Below are 27,853 nucleotides of genomic sequence, written 5' to 3'. Positions count from 1 at the left end.
GGAGATAAAGCCTCTTCCTATTATAGTGGATCTCTAGATCAAACACTTTGTTCTAAAAGAGTGGTGTGGTTGGAACATGGTGTCACTAGGAATTGTTGGTTGCAGTAAAGAGTTTTTCATCGACTAAATTTGTTATTTGGGGGCTTCTAAACAGTGCAGCAAAAGTGCTAAGTCCAAAAGAATGCACATTTCGAACAATATACAGTTCAGGGTTACTTTCCAAATGTTTATACCATCCCCTACACTTCCATGAACAAAATAATGACACAATTACATAGTTCCTTTTAATGAACTATGTAATTGATTTCCTTTTTATCCCTTCTGTTTTGAAGTACTATATTTTGAATCACTAATATATAAAATCTATATTATTTAACTATGAATACTAATGAGTTTCAGCATAAGTATGTTCATGGAAAACTGCCACCATTATAGAGGTCAGCAATTTACATCGTTGCTCAAAAGTCATGTGTTACTCTTTATTAGTGCACTCATGTTAAAATATAAAATGTTGCAGATTTTAAGTACACAGTGCACCAATGTCAGCTCCAGATTCTATGCTGTAGTGCCTGTTTCTTTGGGACTTGTTTTGCATCACTACAATAAGTACATCTCCTCTTTACTTCTACTTTTCATGGTAGACTACTATTCTTTTTTATGAATTTGTAAATTTTATATTCTGCAAATGAAGGAAGTTGTACACTATTTGTCTTTCAGTGTCTAGCTTACTTCATTAATTATAATGTATCCTAGGCTCATGATAATTCATTATATAAGTATGCCATATCTTTCCTTCCCATACAGCACAGGTATGGACACAGATGCTGTTGTTCTCTACTTTCTATCAAGAAAGAGTTTTGTAAAGAATGTGATACAGTGAAAGAGAGGATTCTATGAGCAGGGAACATCAAGATCATGATGGGAAAATGTACACAGATGGCCAGCCAAAGTAGTAGAAATGCATAAACTGTGAACCAATAGCTAAGGAGACCCCATGGTACTGGACTAGATCCTCTAGATAGGAGAGACAGTCATTTAGCTTCAACTGTTTAGGGGCCCCCAGGCAGTGGGATCAGACCTATCGTACCCATCCTTGATGCATGAATCGGCTTTTTGGAGTCTAGTGACTATGGTGGGACACTTGCAGCCTTGGTGCAGAGCAGAGGGGCTTGAACCTGCCTCAGCTGAGAGTGCCAGGCTCTGCTGACTCCCCATGGGAGACTTTGCCTTGGAGAAGGTGGGAATGGGTGGGGTGGGGTAAGGAAGGCTAGGGTATGGGAGGAGGGAGGTAAGGGGAATCTGTGGTTGGTATTAAAATGAATAGAAAATATCTTAACAATAAAAACAAAATCCCAAAAAAGAAGGTGATAAGGAGTTGGGGCGGGTGTGACTTGGCTCTGCCCAACTTGATAAGCCAGATTTTGTTGACTGCCCATGGGAGGCTGTAGCTGTAGAGTTTCTCTCCTGGTTCCGCCAAGCCCCCCACCTCCCACCCCCGCTGAAGTGCACTTATAAAGTAATCACACAGAAGCTTATATTACTTATAAACTATATAGCCATAGCAAGCTTCTTGCTATCTAGTTCTTATATCTTAAATTAACCCATTTCTATTAATCTATAAGTTGCCACATGGCTCATGGCTTACCAGTATCTTAATATGTGCTTCTCATGGTGGCAGTTGGCAGTGTCTCCTGACTCAGCCTTCTACTTCCCAGAATTCTCTTTTCTCCTTATCCTGCCTACATTACACTTCCTGCCTGGCTACTGGCCAATCAGCATTTTGTTTATCAATCAGTCAGAGCCACACATTCACAGCATCCTCAGCAGGAAGCCTCACCCTCTCTGAGGAGTGAAGGAGGGGTGAGGTAGGGGGATATGGGGATGAGTGCGAGGAGGGGAGAGAAGGGGAACTGTGTTTGGTATGTAAAATGAAAAAAAGCTTTTAAATAAAAAGTATTAAAATTAAATATTAAGCTTAAAAAGAAGAAGGAGGAGGAGGAGGAGGGTGGATGGGAAAATCACATTAAAGATGTTTGGGGGAAAAAAGATATTTTTATTCCTTCAGACAGCAAGAAGTTGATTAGTTTTTTTATGCCACATTTTAGCATTGCATTTTAAGGAAATTCTATACTATCTTCCCCTATGTCTATACTAACACCTCCACTATTAGTGTAAAATGTGACTGGCTATCTGTTTCTGAGCCAGCATAGTCTTCTTTGATCTTTTTATCATAGCCATTCTAAGAAGTGGGGGTGTTGTCTAATTTTGATTGAAATGTCATTTTTCTTGTCAAGTTGAACTTCCTTTTTCATATACAAGTTGATTTGTATTGTCTTTATTTAAAAATGCCAATGCAATAATAATTTTTCTACTGTAATTTTTAAAAAACTTTTGCATCTATTTCCTACCTGTTCTCTATCTTCTTCCTGCCCTCTCTCCCTCCCCATTCTCTGTCTTCTCCGTCTCTCTGTCTCTCTCTCGCTCCCCTCTCCTTTCTCCTCTCTCTGTGGTCATACCCATACATATGTGTGAAATTCAAAGGACGATGTTCTGAAATTGAATTTCTTCTACCTGATGGTGCTTAGGGGAAGCTTCGGTATTATCAACTCATTTAGCTTGGTAGCCAGTTCCTTTGCCCGAGGACATACCTTATAAGCCCATGTTGCTGTGCATAACTTCCCAATGTACATAAAATATCAGTGTATTAGATGTATAATTTTAAAATATACAATCCCATTATGCAGTATGCAGGTTGTCTCTTTGGCTTGTTCATTTCTGCCCCTGGCTAGCATAAGCCCTGCAGGTGGTTGAAACTCATGTGTTTACTTACACTTTCTCACTTGTGCTGTTGTAATGCTAGCCAGAAAGTTATCACACACACAGGCCACTATTGTGCAACCATTTGTTTTGCTTTACGACATTTAATTATTTGTTTGACTTTGTGTACGCACATAGGCACATCCACGGTCCTTGTGTGGAAGTTAGGGGACAACTTTCTGAGGTTGACACTCTTCTTATACCATATGAGTCCTAGAGAAGACTGTATTCACATAGATAGATTTGGCAGTAAGCACTCATACTTTTTGAACCATTGTAATTATATAGTTTAACAGTGTAGTTTTGAAATCAAGAAAAGTTATGTATAGTTTCTGTCCTACCTGCAACTCCCAAATACCTAGCAGCTGTTTCAGAATTACCACACAGAGGCTTATGTTATAACTGCTTGGTCATAGCTCAGGCTTATTACTAACTAGCTCTTACACTTAAATTAACCCATAATTCTTATTTATGTTTAGCCACATGGCTTGGTACCTTCTTTCAGTATGACATTCTCATCTTGCTTCCTCTGCATCTGGCTGGTGACTCTCTAATTCCAGCCTTCCTCTTCCCAGCATTCTTAGTTTGGTCACTGTAGCATGAATTTTAAAAGGTCTTATTAATAAAAACAAATCCATGGCCTGGTATTGGGGTGAATGCTTGAAGATCAGAGAAGCAGAACAAGCAACAGCCACCTCACCTTGCTGATTCCTCAGCTGATCCTGTTTCCTCAGACTGGAAGCCTCTGAATCCTCATCCAGAATGGATCTCAGCTAAACTGTTGCTCAAAAGCCTAAAAGCTTAACCAGTCCTAGTTCCTGGTCCTCATGCGTAATATAACTTTCTGCTTCCTACCATCACTTCCTGGGATTAAAGGCATGTGTCACCATGCCAGGTGGTTTCCAGTGTGGCTTTAAACTCACAGAGATCAGAATGGATCTCTGCCTCTAGAATGCTAGGATTAAAGGTGTATGTGCCACCATTTTCTGGCCTCTATGTCTAGTGGATATTCTGTCCTATGACCCCCGATAAGTTTATTAGGGTGTACAATGTTTTCGATAACACAATATCACCACAAGTCACCCTGCCTATACTTCCTGCCTCACTATTGGCTGATCACCATTTTATTAAACCAATTCGAGTGACAGTTCTTTACAGTGTACAAGAAGATTAATCCACAACAGTGATACTCATCCTTATTTATCTTGCTAGAAACTGCTTTGGTTGCTTCATTGAAGTAAATTTTAAGATTATATTTTGTATTTTTATGGAAACGTGTAGTATAATTTTAATGTTACAATAAATTTGTACAAAACTCTGGCTAGAATATTTATTTTATCAATATTAATTGTGTCTATTTTAACATACCATACCATATTTTATAGTTTTTAAAGGACATGTCTTTTGCAACTGCAGTTAAATATATGTCTAAGTATTTTGTTCTTTTCGATATATTAATGCTTTTGTAAGTATGATATTTCAATTTATTTTTAAAACTGAAAAAAATGGTTAGTAGTTTGTCAAAAAATGTGATAATTCTTATATATTGATTTTTCTAGTTCTGTTCTAAACTTAATTAGTAAGTTCAAACTGAAGTATGGTTGAACATTTAAGTATTTCTCTACACGTAATCATGCTACCAACAAATACTATATTCAACATTTGATGTTCAGTCAAGTACAAGTTAATACTCTCTTCTACCATGTGACTTTCAAATTTCACTTATACTTAATGTCCATTTGTGTCACCATGATAAAAGCCACTATAGGTTTCATATATTAATGTTGCAGATATGCCTCACATATACTAAACTCAACACTAAAGCAGTGTCAAAATTGAGGAGAAATTGTGTATGAAAGATTGTTTATGGAGGAGAGTGATAAAGGGGCACAATTGTAGTGCTGTGTTAGTGCCCAGAAATCCCAGCACACTCCAACTGAAACTATAACAAGGAAAACAAACTCCCTTAAGTGGCTATTGGCTGTTAAGGAAAGGATATAAATGCTACAATGCACAGACAGAAAAGTTAGATAAAGAGGAGAGAGGTCTAGAGAGGGGGATGCATGGATCCCCAACTAAGAGTGCATGTGGGGGTGGGAATAGGAGGGATCCCTAGAACCTACAACCTGCCCTGCCTGCAAGATGTTCTGGGTAATGGTGGCTCAGAGTTGTGGGAACTGCCAACCATTGACTGCTCTAACCTGAGGCCCACAGCATGAGAGGAATCCTATGCCCTGATACTACCTAGATGCCCAGGATCTGGAAGCTGAATGACTGAGAGACCTAGAGTAGAACCAAAGAAGATTGATTCAAATAAAATAGTAAAAAAAAAAATTCTTGATGATGTTCTGCTATGTTCATAGGATCACATACGATCAGTGCCTAGCCCATTCGTCATCAGAGAGACTTCATCCGGCAGCTGATGGGAGATACAGGGACTACAGCCAAATACTAAATGGAGCTCAGGGAACTCTGCAGAGGAGGCAGAAGATGGGGAAGAACGATTTTAGAAGCCAGAAAGGATGGAGGACAGCAGGAGAATATGGCCCTTAGAATTAACTAAGGAAGGCTCACAGGGACTCAGAGATGTTGAAATTGAAGCAGCAACCAGTGAGCCTGCATGGGTCTGCCCCAATCACTTGACATACATGTTGTGGCTGTTTAACTTTAGTTTTGTTGTTTGTTTGGTTGTTTTTTGTTTGTTTGTTTGTTTTGGAGGGTTTTTTTTTTCTCTTTTCTCCTAACAATGGGCATAGGGTGTTTCTGACTCCTTTTTCTGTTTATGGGACACCTCCTCTTACTGGGTAGGGTCTTCCAACCTTGATAGGAGGTTTTTGCCTAGTCTCATTTCATCATGTTATACAGAGTTAGGTTGATATCACTGGGAGGCCTGCTGAATTCTGAAGGAAAACAGAGGAGCAGAGGATCCAGGGGAGAGGAAAAGTTGGGATGACTGGCAAGAAGGAAAGGATAGGAGGATACAGATGCTTAAAATACGTAAGTGATTTATTTAATATACCACAGAGGTATATTGGCATCCATGTTTACAGCTTCACTATTCACGTCAGCTAAATGGAACGATGGATCTTAATCAGCTGATGAGTGGTTAAAGAGAATAGGGACATTTACACAGCAAAATATTTTAGCCATACAAAATCATGATGTTGCTGGGCGGTGGTGGAGCACGCCTTTAATCCCAGCACTTGGGAGGCAGGCGGATCTCTGTGAGTTCGAGGCCAGCCTGGTCTACCAAGTGAGTTCCAGGAAAGGCACAAAGCTACACAGGGAAAACCTGTCTTGAAAAAACAAGCAAACAAACAAACAAACAAACAAATCATAATGTTAACAGAAAAAAAATGGCTCAAACTGGAGACTACTGTGCTAAACAGAGTAAGATAGACTAAGAAAAGCAAATGTCACATGCTTTCTCTTATGTATAGAATTCGGAATATTGTGTCTGTGTGTAACAAAAGTTAGAAGGAGATTATGAGAGGAGTGTTATAATTCTGAAGAGAGGAAAAACAAGATAATGGAATACTTGTAGCACAGCATTGGGGAGTCGTATTTGGTTAAAGGAAGTTGGACCAACCAGCAAGAGGGAAAGAAATGTGAATGAGGAGGGCATGGAATGGAGGTGACAAAGGAGAAGAAATCCCATAGGAAAATGGCATCATGAAGTCCACATGGTTGTTATCTTAATGTTAAAAAAACTGAAAGGAGTGATCTACACAATAAGCTAGGGTAAATTTTAACCTAAGTGTAAAATGATTACAAACATGATTTGTAAAGGTTAAACAGGAGAGTGAAATTTGAAAATAAAATACAAAGAATTTATAATATAAATTTAATCAATAAGAATACTAATTTTCTAACACTGACTAATCAAATAAAATATTGCGAAGAAATCCATTGTAAAAAAGTCAGAAAAAATATTGATTGAAAACAATAAGAAAAAAAGTGCTTACAGTTTAACACAGTGTACAAATTTAAATCAATACACTTAATAATCAAAATGAAATGAGCAATTTTCTGAGAATTATTAATTCATGAATACATAGAAACAAGTTTCACTTTATCCAATGGATATTGATTTCAATTGCTTCTTAAAATTTATTCAAGTAAAAAAATTAAATTCTATCAATAAGCTGAGAATCTATTTTCAAAGTAGAAAAATGAGCTACAAAAATGCAAACTCATTCCTAAACATATTCAAAGTTATTTCAAAACTAAGAACTATATATGGTATAAACAGGATATTCTGAAGATATGCATATTTTATGAGAGGAAATTGTGAGGCTTGTGTTAAAAAATAAAGGACTAATTGTGTGCCATGTTCAATTCAATTCTACTTACTTGATCTGAAGAAATATTTTATGAACTTATCAGGAAGATTTGAATAGAAATTTATAAGGCCTAATATTTTTTAAAAAAGCAGATATTTCTGGTAGATGAAGCTAAAAAAGAGGAGAGATCTCATTTTCACCAACAGATGGAAATGAGAATGGCATCAGAGTACAACAGCCTTGCAATCTGATAAAACCCAAAGTTTATAACTTAGCTGCAAGTGAGTATCTACGACAGCAGGTGAACATATGAAGGAGAAGCCCATGAAATTCAGGAGCAGTCTCTAACCATGGATTACTAACAAAACTAATGATGAAGTCAGAAAAGAACACAACAAAAGCATTGCAGCATTATTGGACATCAGCTGTGCAAAGGCATAACAAAGCCAACATAAGCAAGAAAGTCTAAGGTAGCTCAGTTCCTTAAGATAATCACTTATGGTGGCAAACTGGAGGTGATTGTGTAATTGCACCATCCATGACTCAAGGTCCCTCTCCATCTGTTTTTCTCTTCAGCAAACTGACCTGTATGAAATACATTAGTTGGGTTCCTTGACTTTTCTTTCAAGTTGAGTATGGCCAGGCATAATCTTAGCAGACATTTCCTAGAGCAGAATGAGAGTTGCAGCACAGCTGATACCTTCTGCTGGCCTCTGCACAAACCAGGCACACACATGGTGCAGTCCTTACATGTAACCAAACACTCAAACATATAAAATAAAAATATATAAATCTTAAAATGTGAAAAGTTGGACTATTAACTGATTTATGATAAAATGGGGAAGATTAATCCATAGAGAAATATCTTTTAAATTATTTTTAGTATAGATGATACATAATATCAGTGTAAAATATATCTGAAATTTACTATCTTTTCCCCAAAATAACATTAAAATTCTTCCAAATGGACTCTATGTATACATACCAAAGGTACAGATGTGTGATTTTAACATGTTACTTACAGATTGAATATTCTAACCATAGTGGAAATAAGTTTGGCAGTATATATTAAAATTAATATATAAATATCTGATGATCAAGAAATTTTACTACTTGGGGATGGAGAGATAGCTCAGTAGTTATCATTTGCTGCTCTTACAGAGGATGCAGTTTCAATTTCCAACACCCACATGGTGGTTAAAAATCATTTATAATTCCGGTTCCAGGGTATATATAAATGTGTGTGTGTGTGTGTGTGTGTGTGTGTGTGTGTGTGTGTGTCTGTCCGTCTATCTGTCTTTATCGCTGTCTCTCATCCTATCTCTGTTTCCTCCATCTGTCTGTCTCTTCCCCTACCCACTCTGTTTGTGTGTGCATGTGTGTGTGCGTGTGCGTGTGCGTGTGCGTGTGCGTGTGTGTGTGTGTGTGTGTGTGTGTGTGTGTGTTTGTATGTAAGCATACTGGATAGAACTGTTGGATTATTATCGTAATCACTATATGGACTATAAGGTTTATTACAGATTTAATCACAATCAGTATACAACATATGCTTTTCAAATGAACATCAATGAGAAATTAGATCAAATTAATCTAAGGAGGTAATATAAATATCATTGAAACAAAAAACTATTACCATTAAATGGATACACTTTATAAATATCAGATAAATATCTCAAAATTATAATATAAAATATTTATTTTTATTAAAGTCTGTAAATATCAAATTATAAATTTAATACTAGTTTTCTTTGAGGAGAGCAACAGGGGCACCATAAGCAGGTGCTACAAAGGGGTTTCTTGTAGATGAAAGTGCTCTGTTCTTTGACCTGGACACACAGGTACATTCACATTACAATCATTTGTTGAACTGTAGCCTTAATTGCTGATTTTCAATTGTGTATATTTGTCATATTTCAATAAAATAATATTAAAAGAAGCAGACAAAGAAATGGGGCTCTGATATGGTACAAAGGCCTTGCTAAGGAATTTGAAAACTACATTAGAAATAGATATTTTGACTTCACAAGTGCGAAGTCTTTTATAGTATAAAAATAATAAAAGATCTTTAGAGAAATAATTTATCAAATATAGTAAAACATAAGCTTGTTACTCAATTTGAAAGATTTCTTTAAAAAAATATTTTTAAAATGAAGGAAGAAGAACTTCTGGAATGCCTGTCATTATTAGGCCACTAACAGAAGAATATAACTGGCAATTAAGCACATAGACACGACTTAAAATTCAGCAATATCTGAAAAGAAAAGTAATACAAATACTAGACTTTCATAAAAAATTACCAATTTAAAAAAAACACTCATTTTTCTGTAGGAGCTGATATTGAAATATAAATGTGTATTCTTTTTCATACTTTTTATTTAAATATATTAACTGTGCTACGTAGTTTTTATTATAATGTTTTCATCATTTTCCTTTCCCTTCTACATCTCTCATGGTTGTCTTTTAGTTTCATGTCTTTTTCCTTCATAGTTTCCACATATAACAAAACTGCATAAGACTTCCCTTTGTGAGTCTGGCTTATTTCACTTTAAATTATGATTGATTTTAGTTCCATCTAGATTTCTTCAAATGACATAAATATGTGCCATATATATGTGCTGAGTAAAATTCCTTGTGAATATGAATATACATTACATTTTCCTTATTCATCCACTGATGGGTACCGAGGCTGAGTCCATATGTGGGCTGTGGTCAATGGCTCTAGTGTTAAAATGGGGGTGCCGAAATCTATCATAATGCCTAGTCACAAGTTCCTTTGGCTAACAAATTATACTTCAAGTGCTTCACTTATAAGATTATGCATTCACAACCAGTCATGTGTGCTCATTTTAACTCATAACTTAAAAAAGTGCACATCACTTAAATATACTAATTCAGGACCATAGATATAAACTCTGATGTATCTGTTTTATGTAATTCTCAAATGTGATAGTATGGGTATGACTGGACAGAAAAGAGCAAATCACTTGGGGAAATGAAAATAGCAGCTTGATCAGGCATGGTAGCACTTGGATTTAATCCCAGCACTCAGGATGCAGAGCCAGGCAAATCTCAGTGAATTCAAGGCCAGCTTGGTCTACAGAGTGAGTTCTAGAACAGCCAAAGATACACAGAGAAACCCTGTTTCTAATAACCAAAGAGAAAAAGAAAATAGCAGCTCACAGACAAATATAACTTGTTGGATCCTATTTCTCTGTGAAAGAACACAGATACTGAGTACATAGATAGAATATCATATGTACCTTTATATGAGTTCTTTCTTTTAGTAAATGTAAAGAAAAGACCTAGAGACAATAAAGCTATAAGAAAGACAGTTCTGAGGATGAAGTTAAGGAAGAAAGGATGCCTGAGTGTTTTTACTTTTTCTCTAGTATTTGAATTTGATTCAATTTTTACAATCTTTTCTTATATTACTTGAATAATTAAAAGGGAGAGAAAGCAGCAATCACATTCAGAGTAAATGGGACTCATGCCTTGATTATAATATCTGCATTTTACAATGTATTTCTTCAGTGCATGACTGAAGGGGTTAGCGTTTACACAAGAATTGAGACATGCAGTAATATGAGCAACACAGAGATGATAAATGATGCCAACCTATTGTGATTACAAGTCAGTCTCTCTGGAATTACACAAGACATTATAATGCAGTTATGGTATGGCTGAAGAACACAGTCACAGTGTACATTTCCATGGCCCTTGTTTTACATATTTTTTAATTCCCCATAATTATTTCTCCTCTGAGGAACACATTAAAAACGAAGTAATTTCTTGCCACTAAACTACTACTTGGAAAAACTATGTTAGAATTCTAAATATGTATTTTGATGAGTGTCTAAAGGATTATTGCTGCCAAAGAATATTCATGTGAACATTCAGTATATGTATTTTAATTACATTAAGTGAGACTTCAGAACATCTGACATCTGTTTACTAGTAAACATTTAATTAAGTATTTGAGTATAACAATGTTAAATTAAATGTTTTAAAAAAGCTATTAGACTCTACAGCTCTATATTTGATCCTCACAAATCAGAGGAAGATGGTAGAGTCTATTCCTGCATCCAGAGATAATAAAAACATTTGTTCCCTGATCTGTCTTCATTTCACTGTTTCCTTGACTGCTCTATGTGTCCTCATTCCAACTTTCCCTTAGTAATTTATTAACTCATGTGTAAGAAAAGGTTGGCATCTTGATATCAGAACTATGGGTCAAAAGCTTGTTCATTTATAGACTGTTGTACATGAGGCATTTAAAAGTCGTTTGTTTCCCCAATAAAAGAGTGAGTCTACCATAATTGCCATTTTCACTATTACAAAGAACACAAATTCAGCAGGCAGATGGCCTTATTTAATATCCAATCTGTTCTCTACCTGTGATGCTTAAAAGTTCTGTGACCTATATTTTATCTTTCCCTAAATGTCAGCTCAGTGTCTCACAGTACTTTGGACCTGTCTCCACAACAGCAAATTGTGGTGTTCATGTGTATTTGGATTCTAGATGCACTTAAATGATGCTTTTTTCTGATGATAATAAATTTAGGTAATGTCTGTTGGTATCTTATGGTATGTACTATTTCTATTACTTATATAGATTATTCTGTATAATCCACAAGCATTACATTTCATGTAGTATTTATTCTGTTTTTTGGGGAGAAATGATCAATAGGTTAGAAAATTAGGTAAATTTTCTAAAGCCATGTAACTACTAAATAGAAAGAGAATCTTAGCTTACTATTTGCTATTAGAATACAATGCTTCAGTCATTTTTGGAGTAACCTCCTTCTTCACTCCTTATATGTCCTTCCCCAGGCTGTGTCTTCCTTCTAGGAGACAGAAAATAGTAGTTTTATAGCTCATCTTTAACAACCCAAGGGTATGTCATGGTTTATATGGATGTTGAATTTCTTGAATGAGTATTATTTGCAAATCTCAGAAAGATTTTACATTAAACTGAGAGCTATAGGAAAGCAGATTGCCCTGTGAGTACATATTCCAATCTGCTGGGCATTTGAATAGAACTAAAATGGTGAAGTAGATTTAAATTTGTGTTCACTTGACTTGACTATTTAAATTTGGAGATAGACCTTCCCTTCACCCTGAAATCCTAGTTCTCAGACCTTCACACATGATGTGTAATATACAATATTAGCCTCTTCCCCAGGCTTGCAGGATGTCCTAATAATATCACTAGACTTTCTGGGCCCTAAGTTGTGGTGGAATATTAGACTGTTAACCTTCATAATTGTCTGATCCAATATCTTATTTTATGTGCAATTTAAACATTTCCTAGTAGTTCTGTTTCTCAAGAGAACCTTGATTAATGAAGGCTATTTGCCTAGGTTCCTTTTGGGAAAAAAAATGTTAGATGTCACCAAAGTATTTTGTGAGTCAGAATAATCAACCATTCCACTTAGTATTAATTGTTAGATATTTTTTAAGTAACACAGATATATAAATACAGGGAGGGGACAATAAGGGAAGCAAACAAAGACACACTAAAATCATAGCATTGAGGAGAAGCTACTGAGAGCGGGAAAACCCCAATATTTCCCTTCCTGTGCCTTCCATTTTTTTTTTTTAAACTTCATTGTCCATGTTGAACTGGTTAATGACTTGACACAAGGAGTGTGAAGACTAGTGCGCAGTGGTCAGTTCACCTGCCATGAGTGGAAAAGAAGGGTTGACTCATATCATCACAGACACTTAACTTTCGGCTTTCTATGCTGTAGTCAGTACTTTAGGCTCTATTCCCAGGGTACTAAAATGTCTCCGGAAGACTACACACCACATATGGCAACAGTTAAATTATACAATAAAATAGCATCAACTTGTAACCAGATGAAACATATTCTATAAGTTTGGTAGAAAACAGGAAAGAAGGTACTTCAGATTTTTAAGTATGCTTTAAGATTGCTTGGATTGGGGTAAAATTAATAGAAGGGATACACAGAATTCACACTGTGACTTTTCATAAATTATATGTAGAGTATAAAGAGAAGGAAGCAACTAAAAGATTTGAAGATTTTTTTTTTTTGAAAAATTAGATGAATGATGATATAGTTTACTAAGATGTGGAGCATCTTGGTTGAGAGAAGGCAGGAAGACTAGGGAGGGACGTTGCAGATTTTTCAGCTGCTATTGAAATGCCAGCTGTTGTTGGATGTCTTAAATACCACTGCACTTTGGCAAAGGCAAGTACAGTTTTGACAGCAATGGACTGTTGTAGGTCATGGGTGGTATCTTTTTTGAATGGTTGCTATCTTTCTAGGAAGAAGAATATTTTTTAAACTTGTAATGCTACTAATTCATATTATCAGTGTGCCATGACATTAGCGTCAACTGAATATGAGGTTCCTTTGGTGGTTAGATTAATATTGTCACTTTATAGCCTGAAATTTCTCTCTCTCTCTCTCTCTCTCTCTCTCTATATATATATATATATATATATATATATATATATATATATATATATATATATGAGTTGAATACTAAAATTAATGTAAACTTTTTTTCCAGAGAATTACTATCTTAAATACTAAAATCAAGATAAACATAATAAAAGTTTCATGTAAAACACTGATATGTGTAACTACGGATTAATCTGATGCTCACGAAAATGACATCATCCTTCACATTTTTATGCTATTTGCATCTCATCATCACTTTTACAATTTTTTTTCAAATGAGTTTCCTTAAAATAACTCCTTGTATAATTATGGCTAATCTTGGTAATAAAAAATGGATGTTAGTCTTTCACTGCCCCAGCTACAAAGTTAAAAGGTTCCAAATTAATCAGTGTTCCAAATAACCAGCAATATCTTGAAGTAGACAAAATTTTTGATGAGGTGTAAATAGGACATCACAAAGAGTCTGTGATTGAATTGATGTTGATGCCCTAGCAGATGAACTTGGCATCCTGTGGTGGTTATAATTGCTGGTGTGAGGTTAACTCTCCTCTCTGCTTTGTGTCTCAAATACGACTTGAATCATTTATATTTTTGTTTTTAATTTTCCTTTTTCTAGAAACAAAAGCAAAAACATGTCCTAGGAAGCTTTCCATTCCACCAACTGGATTGTAACTCTCTTCTTCACGTACTTTTAAACCAAAATGAGGATCTTATAACTTGGAAGACAAGTCTAGTAAGACAAACTTCCTAAGAAAACGACATAGACAAGTATAGAACTGGCCATCATCTGACCATGGGCATATATTGTGTAGGAGGTGAGATTTTGGTTAATTGTTTTTGCACTAATTGTGGGGTGTTCTGGTTCTGGGGTTCTATTGTTTTGCATTAACCACCACTTTCCCCAATGTGAGTTATTGATAACATTTTTTGGAAGATTATTTCATGAGATGATTAAAGTTTACTGTGGTGGTATTGTGTTCCCCAAAATATTGTGCACCCTATAAACTTATCTGGGGCAGAGACAGAACAGCCACAATATTAAACACAAGGATAGGCAGTGGTAGCACACGCCATTAATCCTAGCATTCCAGAGGCAGAAATCCAGCTGTTCAAGGATACAGCCAAACATGGTGACTCATGCCTTTAATCCCAGAAAGTGAGCCTTTAATCCCAGGGAGTGATGGTAGAAACCAGAAAGTTATATAAGGCATGAGGGCCAGAAACTAGAAGCATTTAGCTGGTTAAGCACTCAGGCTTTTGAGCAGCAGTTCAGCTGATAAAAAGTTATTCCTTTTTCCTTTTTTCTTTTTACTAAAATAGAAAAGGGGAAATATGGTGATATTTTATTTGTACTGAAATGTGATTTTATTTGTATGTTAATAAATAAAGTTGCCTGGGGGTCAGAGCTAATAGTAAGCCATAGCAGAAGCTGGGCAGTGGTGGCGCATGCCTTTAATCCCATCACTTGGAAGGCAGAGCTAGGTGGATCTCTGTGTGTTCAAGGATACAGCCAGCATGGAGACACACGCCTTTAAACTCAATACCAACCATAGAAGACCTGTATAGTCGGCAATGATGAGGAGGTCATGTGGTTTGGTTTACAACCAATGAGAAGACAGAACAGAAAGTCAATAAAAAGACAGAGACACAGGGAGTAGGCCTCTTTATTGGTGAAAATATTAAGGCCACTCCACATAGTTAAAAGGGAGATTTATTTTGTGGGGTAACTTACCAATGAAGGGGTAGGTTGCAGGGTCTGGTAAAGGTATAGCACAGTCCGGCGGTGTTCTCTGGAGAACTCTGCTCAGTCTACCTCCAGCGTCCAGGGTCCCGGAACCAAGAGAGAGACCTCCTCTTGATCCTCGGTCTTCCACTTCCTCCTCTGCCCTGCCTTGTGGGCGTGACCATTACCGAAGCCTCAATGGGGGTTGGAACTTCCAGGCCAATGCTGGGATGGCTATCCACTACACCTCTTTGCTGAGGGAAGGACAGCAGCAGCAGTGAAGGGAAGGTTTTTAGCTCTTAGCTATTGCTCTGACCTCTTGGGCTTTCAACTTTGTATTCGGCTCTGTTTCTATTTTAATAAGACAGTTACATTTACAGTTTACAAGTAGAGCAAACATTTACAAGCTTGACAGCAACTGAGGGTGTGCAATGCATCCTTAACCAGTCAACAGAGTGTGGGGACAGCTGTTTCTTTAGTAATGCCATATATGACATTGGATTGATTAACTTTATTGCCTTCGTAAACTTAATTAACAAACATCTGCATCTCCAATCTAGTCCCCAAGGTTCTGACATTTTCTTGATGTTGAAATATCTTCATTTTATTGACTGAACTTTTGCCAGCAGCTATTCTGACAAAGTTAACAATTGGTTATATGGTAGAGCAAAACAAAGGTGGAAACAATACTTGATGAGGCTTTTGTGAGACTCTCTTTCTCTTTCCTCATCCTTCTCTTCTTTACTCCTCCCATTCCTCTCACTCTGTTCTTTCTTTCTTTCATAGATGTCAAAAACACTTGAAGCTCCCTTCCATGTCTGTAGTCTGTAGTACATGTATAAGGAATTTTCAGATCAATTTAGTTTCAGCTTCAAAAATAACCCTTGATTCACTATGCAGATCTTAGATGTATTTCTATACCCCAGGCATGTTCCTTTGTCCTCTAGTGTTCCTTTAAAATACACGCAGGGTTTGATCTTCAATAATGGCAGACTTATTGCAGTGATAACAATGAATAGGAGAATCTTTATGCTTCCAATTCATATGAATATAAAGACCAAGATGTAGACTTTGATGGAGCTGGGCAAAATTATTTTACCTATGAACAAACTCTGGTGGATCTAAAAGCGCTCTGAGCCATGTTCCTGTCTCTTAAAGTTATTTCAAAGGATATTTCTCCCTGCAACCACCTGATTGCTCCACCTGCATTGTCAATGATCTATGTAGATGCCGCAATTTAAATTAGCCCCCTAGCTTCTCTGAATAATAGCTAGTATTTAGATGGATATAACTCCATGCTCATGGAGTACTGTTTGGAAGAGGAAAATTACAGACATATAGGTAAAAAAAAAGTCTTCATTTTTATGGAAGGAAATATGTTCTTTTAATATGCTGTGATTATTTTTAGATGCTGAGATGAGAGCATGACTCACCACCTTCCACTGCTTCCACTCCGTATGCTGGTCCCCACTCATCTTTCCTGACACATCATGCTGATGAAGGGAATGACAGCCTGTTCCCCACACTGTGGTCATCAGTCTGTTGCAGCTGCTTCTGGGAGTATAGGTACCCTACTTCTTGGATATATAATCTCAGACAACATATTAGTATTCTAGGGATTAGTACATATTACAGCCAAAGGAACACAGCAACCCAAAGGGCACTCAATGGGAACACTTCTCAGTGGCTTACAAGCTTTCAAAATACCAGGAAAGGACTTTTCAGTTTGACTTTCTGTTCATATTTTTTCAGTTTGAAACATTTTTATTATATAAAATGAAAAAGAAAAATCAGAATGACTATTATATAGGTAATGAGATTGCTAATATAAACTAAAATGCTGTTCTTGACTTTTTTTGTTGTTGTTTTTAGAGACAGGGTTTCTCTGTAGACCAGAGAAAACTTTCTTTGTAAACCAGACTAGCCTCTAGTGCACAGAGATCTGCCTGCCTCTGCTTCTGGAGTGCTGGAATGAAAGGTGTGTGGCACCAAGTCAGGTTTTGTTCTTGACTTTCAATAACCAATATTTATAAACTGGGAAGGAATTGAAATGATTAATTTTGAGTTAAGAAAGCTTGTAGATGATATTTTATCTTTTCATGTAAACTCTAGTAGCTAAATTCTATTATTGGTTCTGTGATGGTGTGATATCTTGAAAATATAGTTTTATAGACACAGATAATTTGATCAATTAAATTGTAGGTAGTACTTGAGTCCCAAGGATCTACTTTGGAAAGTTTTCATCTAAAAACAATGACTGTATGAATTGCTTGATATATACTGATTTTTTTTCACATTTTCTTAACCCTAATTAATATTGAACCTCTAATATTAAAAGTTGCCCGATATGAGATTAGGATTGTGATATCATCGACCATTTTAAGTAGGACAATGAATATTATTCACAATAGATGGTGATTTGAAATACTGAATAAGATCACATTTATGAGGAATTTAGCACAAAGTTTATAAGCCTTTGTTGTAATAATGGTGAAGAGCACTGTAATGGTTAGAGTTCAGGTGATATTACCAAATGTAGCACTTTAACAACTGAGAAATTGGCAGAAGCAAGGTCACTTTGACCTTCTCTAACCTGTGTTCTCTGAAGCATGGTTACAAAGTTTTCCTGAACTACTAGGGGAAAGGAGTATCTTGTAGAAACACAATGAAGGATATGAACAACAGACTTGGTTTGTTATCCTTACTTTGTGCTCCATGTGTCCTGTCTTGTTTCTGTACAACTAAGCATTTTTCTTTAGTCAGGAAAAAAATGGAAAAATTTTCCCTAGATTTGTGTGCTCCTCTGCTTCTCTCCCTTGCCTTGTATTTTCTCTTCCTTGTTGCTTGATTGAACGCAGGGCTGAATACATGCTAAGCCTGTGTTCTACTTCTGAACTATATGCCTAAGAAGTGTTCATTTTCTATGAATCCTGAGTCTCATAAAAATTTATTGTATTTATTTACTTATTCATTTATTGATCTTGATTTTTTGAGACCAAGTTTCTTGAGGCAAGACTGACCTCAAATTTGCTATGTAGTTTAGGGTAACCGTGAAATACCTGATCCTCCTGCCTCCATCTCCACAGTATTTAGATTACATATATACATGACCCCTGTAACAAAATTTGTATAAAGAAAATTTATTATGATTTATTTTATTAAGCAGGCTTTGAAATTAAGCTATCAGTCATAAGCCTGTCAACTGGTAAGAAAAAATATTAAATTTCCTCTCTTACTAAATCATAGTGCTTCCAAGTCCAGTCTTTCCCATTTTCTCAACAATGAAACTAAAACATACTAATAACAAACATTAAATATGGCAAGGAAAAATTTTTGCATGCTTATGTAAATGGAATTTTAATAGAGGTTTCCTAAGACAATCTACATTATTACAATTATTGGCACTCAAATCTGGTGAGTAAATTGTTTTGTTGCATTGAGCAAACAGTTTCCTATGCCATTGGATTTTTCTCATATTTAGGAGACAATTATTTATTTGCAGTCAATTTTATCAAGACATAGTCATGATTCATGATCTGTCCCATCCCTGGCCAAGATGCCTACCCACCTGCTCCCCCACACTCCCTAGTTCTGTCTCATTGCTGGCCCACTGCTCATATTTAAAGAATTATCCTTTGCCAACTTTTCTATTATTCTTCTACCCACCTTGCTCTTTCCAAATGTAATCTGTCCTTAGGAAAATTTCTTAGACTGATCAAAAATATGATAATTGTAAGTTGTTCTTTATTAAAACCAAAAATGGAGGATAGACGAATCTTCAAACTCTTTTGCCATTATTACCTTGACCACACAACACTCCCACCCCTGCAATGTCTCTAGCTTTTATTCTTCATGTGACTGGTATGACTGATAGGTGGATAAATGTTAGGATATTTTCATTAAGTCAGACAAAGAACAAATACTTGTCACAGTAGTTTAACTCAATAATATTTTGACTATTTATATCCTTATGCACTTAGTTCTCTCTCCTGAGATGTGCTTTTAGATATGAATTTTAAAGTTAGAAATGTATGGGGGGGTATTTCAAGAACATACAAGAAGGCATGCCCATGCTGATTTGTCTGGGAGCGCTATCTCTTCTCACCTCTTTTTCTCTCTCAATGAAGAGAGTGAAGGAAAAGCCTTAAAAAACTAGCAACATGTTGAAAACAAATTGGACCATTGCTCTTTGTCTTAAAGAAGGTGAAAGTGTTTCAGAAGTGAAATTTCAGCATATCCAAGTCCTTAATAGGAAGGCAAAAGGGAAACATCAAACTTAGCAGAAGCACTTCAGAGAAGAAGCGTTCTCTGAGTCCTCCATTGCTGTGGGTGTTCTCTGTGGGGAATGAAGAATAGTGATTGACCACAGCTTTCTCATGGCTGTTTCCAGTGCCAAGGGAACAACCTATTTGTAAACACAACCTTCAGTAATGAGTCTACCTAATTCCCTGACCAGAATCTCACTGATATGCCCAATTCACAGAAATCCTAAATGTAAATAATTTGCTACTCATTGTCACAGACCTGTCATATGAGCTCCAAACCTAAGAACACTAAAGCTTAAAATATAAGTATTGACTTAAGTGCTTTCCAGAGTATAATTGACCCATTTTGTTGGCTAACGATAATCTAAATCTGGGTTTCATAAACACACTCACTCATGTGCATTTGAAGTTCAACTTATACACAGTAATACTTTGTACTATGAATTTTGGGAGATAGCTTCAGGTTAGACTTTCAATCTTTATTGAGAAGTCTTGGGCACATTTTCTAAATTTAATTTTTTGTAAGAGATATAAAAATGATCATAGGAACAACATAGATTTATAAAAATTTGTGAGATACTGCTTTTATATATCTCAACTAGGTATCAAAACTGTTTGAATGGCTGGCTGCCCCTTGATTAGATGACTTTAAAAGGTGTGGCTAAATACCAGAAACCTATCTTTCTCCAATAATCCTTTAAATTGAAATTTTGCAGCATTCAGTTGTATGCTAGGGAGGTAGAGAAGCTGTACACACTAAAACCACTAAGCCAGACAGTCTCTACTGTCTTTTATCATCTCCTTAATTACCATTGTCATTGTTTGCTTCCTGGACTGTAAGACTTAACACACTATAGGAAGGGAGGAATGTCACAGGAATCGGGAAATCATTTCCTTTTTGCTTCAAGTCACCCTAATGATTCAGAGCAACCAAAGAGACATTTAAATAAGCCATCATGGGTATGTGTTGGATTCTTTACTACTTTGATTGCATTTAAGGAAAGAGATACTTTCAAAATCATATGTAAAGGTGAGTCTGGAATTAGCAACACATGTAGGTAGACCTAATAAGTTGAGTTTTGTTCATAAGGTATGTTATAGAAAATCTGAAAAACAATGTCAAATTAAGGGTTTGAAAGCAATGATATGTTATTTTTATTATTTTCTTAGATTCTCAAAGGTTATTGATTTTATTAATTGCATTAATTTTATTAAAAACAACCAACTTCTCTGCATTACTTACACAGATTGAATGAAGTCAGCAAGCATAAAGTGAGTTTGATGAAAATAAAATAAAACTTCAGGGCTAGATAGATAGATGATAGGTCAACAATTAAGAGCACATAGGCTCTACCCAACAGAGGACTCCAGTTCAGTTCTTAGGATCTCCAGCTCCTAGTGATCTGACGACCTCTTATGGTTTCCACAGAACTGCAAACACAGCAATAGCCCTGCACACAGATGTACACACATACATTATTAGAAAAAAATCTCTTCAAGTAAATAAATAAAGTAAAAGTATATGCTTACTATCCATAGAAGGACATTCCAAAATGAGTTTCATTAGAGTTTGAATATAGGTTTATTAAATGATCATGGTAATATAAAATGAATTTAAAATTTCCATCTCTAAAATATCTTGCATATATTACATTTAAAGAAGACTTACAATAACAAGGTCCAGTCTTAAATAACATGTGTATAATACTTTATGTATACAATGTCTTCCACAAGCTCCTTTGCTTGGATCATCTTTCCCATCTGGTGGTCGTATTTTAAGAGGTTACAATCAAACATACAAATGACCACTTATTTGAATAGTACCATTATCTTTACTGGGATGCATTTAAGGTACAATTTATTATTTCTTAACTAAAAAAAAATTTATGAGTAAGTTGACAACATTCACAATGCCCATGCCTCTTCACTAAGCAAAATGTATCATAGTGATAATTTTTATCCAAATAGGAAGTGTGAGAACAAATGCTCACCACAGTGTTTTTATTCTGATGAGAAAATGAAGTGTACACACACACACACACACACACATACACACACACACACACACACACACACACACACACACACACATTACAGAGAATATACTAGATATTTTTAATTACTTATGCAACTAAGGACGGGCACTGTGAAATCAGGTAAGACTTTCTGTTTGGTGTTCAGTAAATTGTATTGTTTTGATGCTGTTTGTTTCGTTGCCTCTTTGTTTTCAATGCGCAGTGTAGTGGGTGGTTTACTGCATGTCCTCTATGATAGCTAGTGGCATAGCCATGCCTGACTGTGAGGCATGAAAATACAGCTCATCCAAAATGAGATGAAGTATAAAATAAAATATACACTTGGAGCTAAATATGAAACAAAATATGGTTAAAAAACCTTATTAATTATTGATTATTTGTTGAAAACATAATATTGTAGTTTATTGGAGAAATGTTTTTTACCAATTGATATTAAAAATCATGTTTGGCTAGGTGGTGGTGGCACAAGCCTTTAATCCCAGCACATGGGAGGCAGAGCCAGGCAGATTTCTGTGAGTTCGAGGCCAGCCTGGGCTACCAAGTGAGTTCCAGGAAAGGCACAAAGCTACACAGAGAAAACCTGTCTTGAAAAACCAAAAAGAAAAAGAAAAAAAAATCATGTCTGTCATCTATGTTGGTTATATACATGGAGTCTGCAACAATACTTTTTGTTCTTTTTATTAAATCCACAAAGTGAAGATAAATTCTTAATACTTTCTATAAGAGATAGTTTCAGTGTTCTTTTTTTTGGGGGGGGAGGGTTAAGTTAATTTGAATAATAAAGGAATAGTCATACTTTTCAAATTTGCTTAATTTTGTATTCTCTTTTGCTATGTTCCCTTAATTTACATTTAAGTTACTAGGCATCAATCATTCTGGGATAATTAGCTATTTAAATGACTCAAATCTCAATATTTCCATTTTTTAATTTTTAATTAAATTTTTAAATTTATTTTACATCCTTACTGAAGTTTTCCCTGACTCCTCTCCTCCTATCCCCCCTCCCCTTCTCCTCTGCCCTTCTATCTACACCTCCTCCGTTTCTGTTCAGAAAAGGGCAGATCTCTCATGGGTATCAACAAAGCAGGTTGCAGTAGAGCTAATCTTCTCCCCTTAATACAAGGGTGGTCAAAGGACCCAGTATGAGGATTAGGTTCTTAATGCATCAAGGAGTTGGTACTTTGAGAAAATCAACAAGATATACAAACCCTCATCCTAGTAAACTAAAAAGTAGAGAGAGAATGTCCAAGATAATAAAATCAGCAACAAAATGGGGACATAACAACAGACACTGAGGAAATCCAAAGAATCATTAGGTCATACTTTGAAAACCTGTACTCTATAAAATTGGGAAATCTAAAAGAAATAGAAAAAATTTATTGGTAGATACCATATACTAAAATTAAATCAACATCAGATAAACAATTTAAATAGACCTCTAACCCCTAAGGAAATAGAAGCAGTCATTAAAATCTCCCAGCTAGAAAAAAGCCCAGGGCCAGATGGTTTCAGAGCAGAATTCTATCACAGTTTCAAAGAAGAGCTAATACCAATACTTATCAGATTATTTCACAAAATAGAAATAGAAGGAACATTGCAAAATTCTTTTTATGAGGCCACCGTCACTCTGATATTCAAACCACACAAATACTCAACAAATAATGATAATTACAGACTAATCTCCCTCTTGAACATTGGTGCAAAAATATTCAGTAAAATACTTGCAAACTGAATCAAAGAATGCATCACAAACACACCCATCATGATCAAGTAGGTTTCATCCTAGAGATGTAGGGAAACTTTCAGTGTTTCTACAGGATAATATTCTCTGTTTACACTTTTTAAAACTCTAATTAAAACATAATTTCATCATTCTCCCATTTTTTCCCTCTTCCAATCCCTCCCATGTCTTTTTCCTCCTAACTGTGCTATGTCCCCCTCAAACTGATAGACTCTTTTTCTTTGATTATTATTGCTACACAACAAAACACACATACACACTCAGAGAGAGAGAGAGAGAGAGAGAGAGAGAGAGAGATGCACATACATACATGGGTAAATATATTAATCCAGTCTGCTAAATCTGTTTAGTATTGCTTGTGTGTATATGATTTACCACTAACTTCATGAGGGCACAGAAAAGCAGCTGAATACAAAGAGCAATATTATGTTTCCAAACAGGGGCATGATAAATGATCACTTTAATTTGCTCTTTAAACTTTTGTAAGTCAAATTTTGCTTTAAAGTTTGTATTTGAAAGAAAATGTAATCTGAATTTAAACAAATTTTACTATACTATTACCACAAAAATATCTCAAGTAATTAAAGTCACTCTAACTACTCTCCATTTTTAGCATAGGAGCTAACTACTCTCCATTTTTAGCATAGAAGCTCCAAACTAGAGAATTAAGCAAGAGGAAGGAAGAGAAATCATCCATTTGGAAAAATAATATTACTTGTATAGAAATGTCTGAATTGTTTCTCCACATTTTGTTACTAATAAGGATAACTATTGAATGTACAGTTTATAAAATTGACATAAATATTAGTAGTTTTTATATACTCAAATAGTGGATTTTCTGACAATGAAATAAAGAAAATAATCACTTTTATAATTAAAGAATAAATAATAAAGAATAAAATATTTCAGAATCAGTCTAACCAGAGATATAAAAAAATTACTGCAGTAAAATCATTAAGCAATGGAGCAAGAAATAGAGTAAGACATAAATAGATGAGAGCATCATTCATTCAAACATTGGAATAATTTATAATATCACATTGTCTATGATGCCCAAAGTGAAAGATAAACTCAGGGTAATCCCTATCAACATTCCAGTGACATTTTTCATAGAAATAGAAGAAAGCCTACAATTTCTATGAACCAGCAAAGACCGAATAGTGACTAGTGCCTTAAAAAAAAAGCAAGGCATGAAGCATCATGCTGTCTAAGTTAAAAATATTTTGAAGTTCCAATAACCAAAACAGCATGGGACTAGTATATAATTAGACATAGGGCAATTCAACAGCTAAAAGAATCCCCAAATAAATATACATATTATATAAAAAATGATCTTTAAGAAATGATCCAAAAGTTCACAATCATAATGGAGAAAGTAGATCTTTCTAATAAAAAAGATAAAATTAGACATGATTTCATGAGAAAACTACATTTCAAAGCTGGTTAATGATGAATATAAGATCAAAATGATGATTTGACTTGAAGGAAAGTTGAAGAAAATATTTCAGAGTAATAAAATGAATAATATACTTTTATGTATATTTCAAAAGCATAGGCAACAAAATCCAAAATAGTCAAAAGGGACTCTAAAAGTCTGGAAAATTTCTGCCTAGCAATGAATACAATCAGGAGCTTGTAAAACTGCCCAACATAATGTAATAAATATCTGTAAAGTACTCATCTAATAATGAGTTCACAGAGAAAATATATGAAGAAATTAAACAAATCTATACTATAGAAATAAACATTTGTATTAGAAAATGAGTAAATACACGGGTAGACATTTCTCCATAAAATATATAATTATTCAATGGGCATATGGAAAAAATTCTAATAACACTAACCGTCAGAGAACTTGTCCTGATTTGTCAACTCAATAAAACTAGAGTTGATTGGGAAAAGGAAATCACAATTGACAAATTGCATCCATCAGATAGGCCTGTAGCTATGAATACAAGCAGTTTTCTTAATTAATGATTGATGTGGGAGTACCCAGCCTGCTCTGGTTAGTGCCACTCCTGGGAGGTGATCTTTTATTATTTAAGAAAGCATGCTGAGCAATCCATAGAGAACATGCCAGTAAACAACATTACTCCATTGTCTCTCCTACAGTTCTTGTTTCCAGGTTCCTGCCCTGATTTCTGCCCATGATGGACTTGAACCTGAAAGCCAAATAAACTCTTTTATCCTTCAAGTTGCTTTTGGTCTGTGTTTGATCAAAGAAACAGAATATCAAGATAGAACAGAAATGAAAATTTAAATTATGAGGTGTCAAATATTAGAATGGTTGTTGCTGAGAAGGGAACTGGCTACAAATGATGGAATAGCATAAGCTAGTTAATATCAGATTTGGATAAAACTCAAAATCATTTAAAATTTATTAAATCTAAATTCCTATCTTAACCATTTTTGGAAGTAGGTAAAAATGAAAAGTGATTCACTTTCTAGAGGTGAACTGCTGCCAAACAGATCTCAGAGGCCCCTAGGAACAGCAAGCATATCACCCTCTCGGCCCATCTCTCCCTGTGAAACCCTGGGTCTGTGCCTACTGACTGACACTTTAGACTCTTAAATTTTATACCCAACAACTTAAAAAAAAAAAAAAAAACCACAGCCTATACCCCTGGCACAGGCATTTGGAGTGTATTATGAAGGTTCTTTAAAACTCAACAATAGAACTAGCTTAAGCTTCCAGTCAATAAATACTGAAGGTAAATGTTCATTTTCATCAGCAGCATCCCTCAAAATTTCTGAGTTTTATGTCAACCCATGTATCTACCATCAGATGAATCCTTTACCTATAGCATAGCTACAACATGAAATGTTATTATGCCATAAAGAGAACAGAACCTTTCCATCGGTGATAATGGACAGACTGGAAGAACATTCATCTAGTTAAAGAGGCTCAGCTAAGACAAACATATCATGATTCCATTCACAAGTGGAACCTCAGGAGTTGATGCCATAGATGCAGAAGACAGAAGAGTGGCTTCCAGGTTACTATGAAGTCAGGCTGAAGAGCCAGGGAGATGATAGTCAAAGGTAACAAAACTCAGTTTGACTCTAAACATATGTTCAGGGGCCTATTGTACAAAACAGAACATGTTCTTGAAAAATATTTAGTCTATATTAAATGTTCTCATAGCACACATGATATACAGAAGTGTATTATTTAGCCTTATTTAGTCATACCAGAAAATAAACATATATATACATTATTTTAAAAATTATGAGTACTTTATTTCATATCTTTTGCAAAACTGCATGAGGTAGCTCCTCATTATTGTAAATTGCATTTTTATTACAGTCATTGCAGACTGCTTCCTATTTTATTTATTGTTTACTGAGGTTCCCCTGAGTCAATTCTTTCTATACAGTGTGTCTTTCACTATTTGATTGTTCTTTGCTATAATATCAATTTAAAACTGCTTTTTAAAAATATAATCTAGCAGTGCTGGGGATATGGCTCACTCAGTGAAGTGCTTGACACAAAGCATTAAGACCCGAGTTTGAATCTCCAGAGCCCCTGTAAAAAGGTGGTCACAGCAGTGTAGCATGTATGTATAGCTGTGTCTTTTCATATTAAACATTATTTTCCAGTTTTAGAGATGGCAGAACTAATGCATCCCTTGAAACAACAAATGGAGACTTTATAATCCCCCATTCTCCACTGGGAAAATGTCAAGGATCTGGCATTGCTCACTGTTAGCTTTAATGCTCTTACTTCATCTGGATGGACAAGCATGTCAGTTCTTACATGTCTTACATTCAATCTTAGCCATTGTAGCTAAATTCTGACTAATATCTTGCCAATATCCAATCACCACAGCATGGAACCATAACTTTGTTTCCTTTTCACTTCTGTCACATGGGAATTGTGGGACATTTTCTTTCTTAATTGCTTGCTCTATTAGATGTTCAAATTTTTTCAGTTGAATTAATTAATTTTCAAATTAAATTAATTCAGTGAACACACCTCATTCCTATAAAACTTGGCCAGAGATTGGGGGTGTTATTGGTTTTTCCCATTACCTAATCTTGTATAATTTAAACTGAATTACTTTTTAATATCAAACAATGGAGCATTCTAGTTGATATCTGGATTTCATTTGATTAAGACATAACTTTGTACTCAAGAAACCAAAAGCTAGAGGTCACAGCAAGGACATTTACAAATTGTATTTGTTGCTGTAAAACATGTCAAAATAAGTTTAGAAGAGCTGATTACAGGTCAGTAGGTAAAGGTGCTTCCCAACAGACTGACAACTTAAGTTCAGTCCCAAGAACACAAATGGGAGAATGAGAATAGGGAGTCCTGCTGATCTTCTGACCTCCACATGTGCACTATAGTCCAAACACACACACCACTTAGAATTGTACAAATAATCTAATGATCTGATAAGTTAATTTAGTTCTGTCTGTCTGTCTGTCTCCCCCGCCCCGTGTGTGTGTGTGTGTGTGTGTGTGTGTGTGTGTGTGTGTGTGTGTGTTTGTAGGGTTTACCGTTTGGAACTGCAACTCGGTCATCTATCAGGAGGTTCATCCCTGGACCATACTAAT

This window comes from Onychomys torridus, chromosome 4, assembly GCF_903995425.1.
Source record: "Onychomys torridus chromosome 4, mOncTor1.1, whole genome shotgun sequence".
Lineage (NCBI taxonomy): Eukaryota > Metazoa > Chordata > Mammalia > Rodentia > Cricetidae > Onychomys > Onychomys torridus.
The sequence above is the reverse complement of the archived record's forward strand: the minus strand, read 5'-3'. Positions refer to the sequence as shown.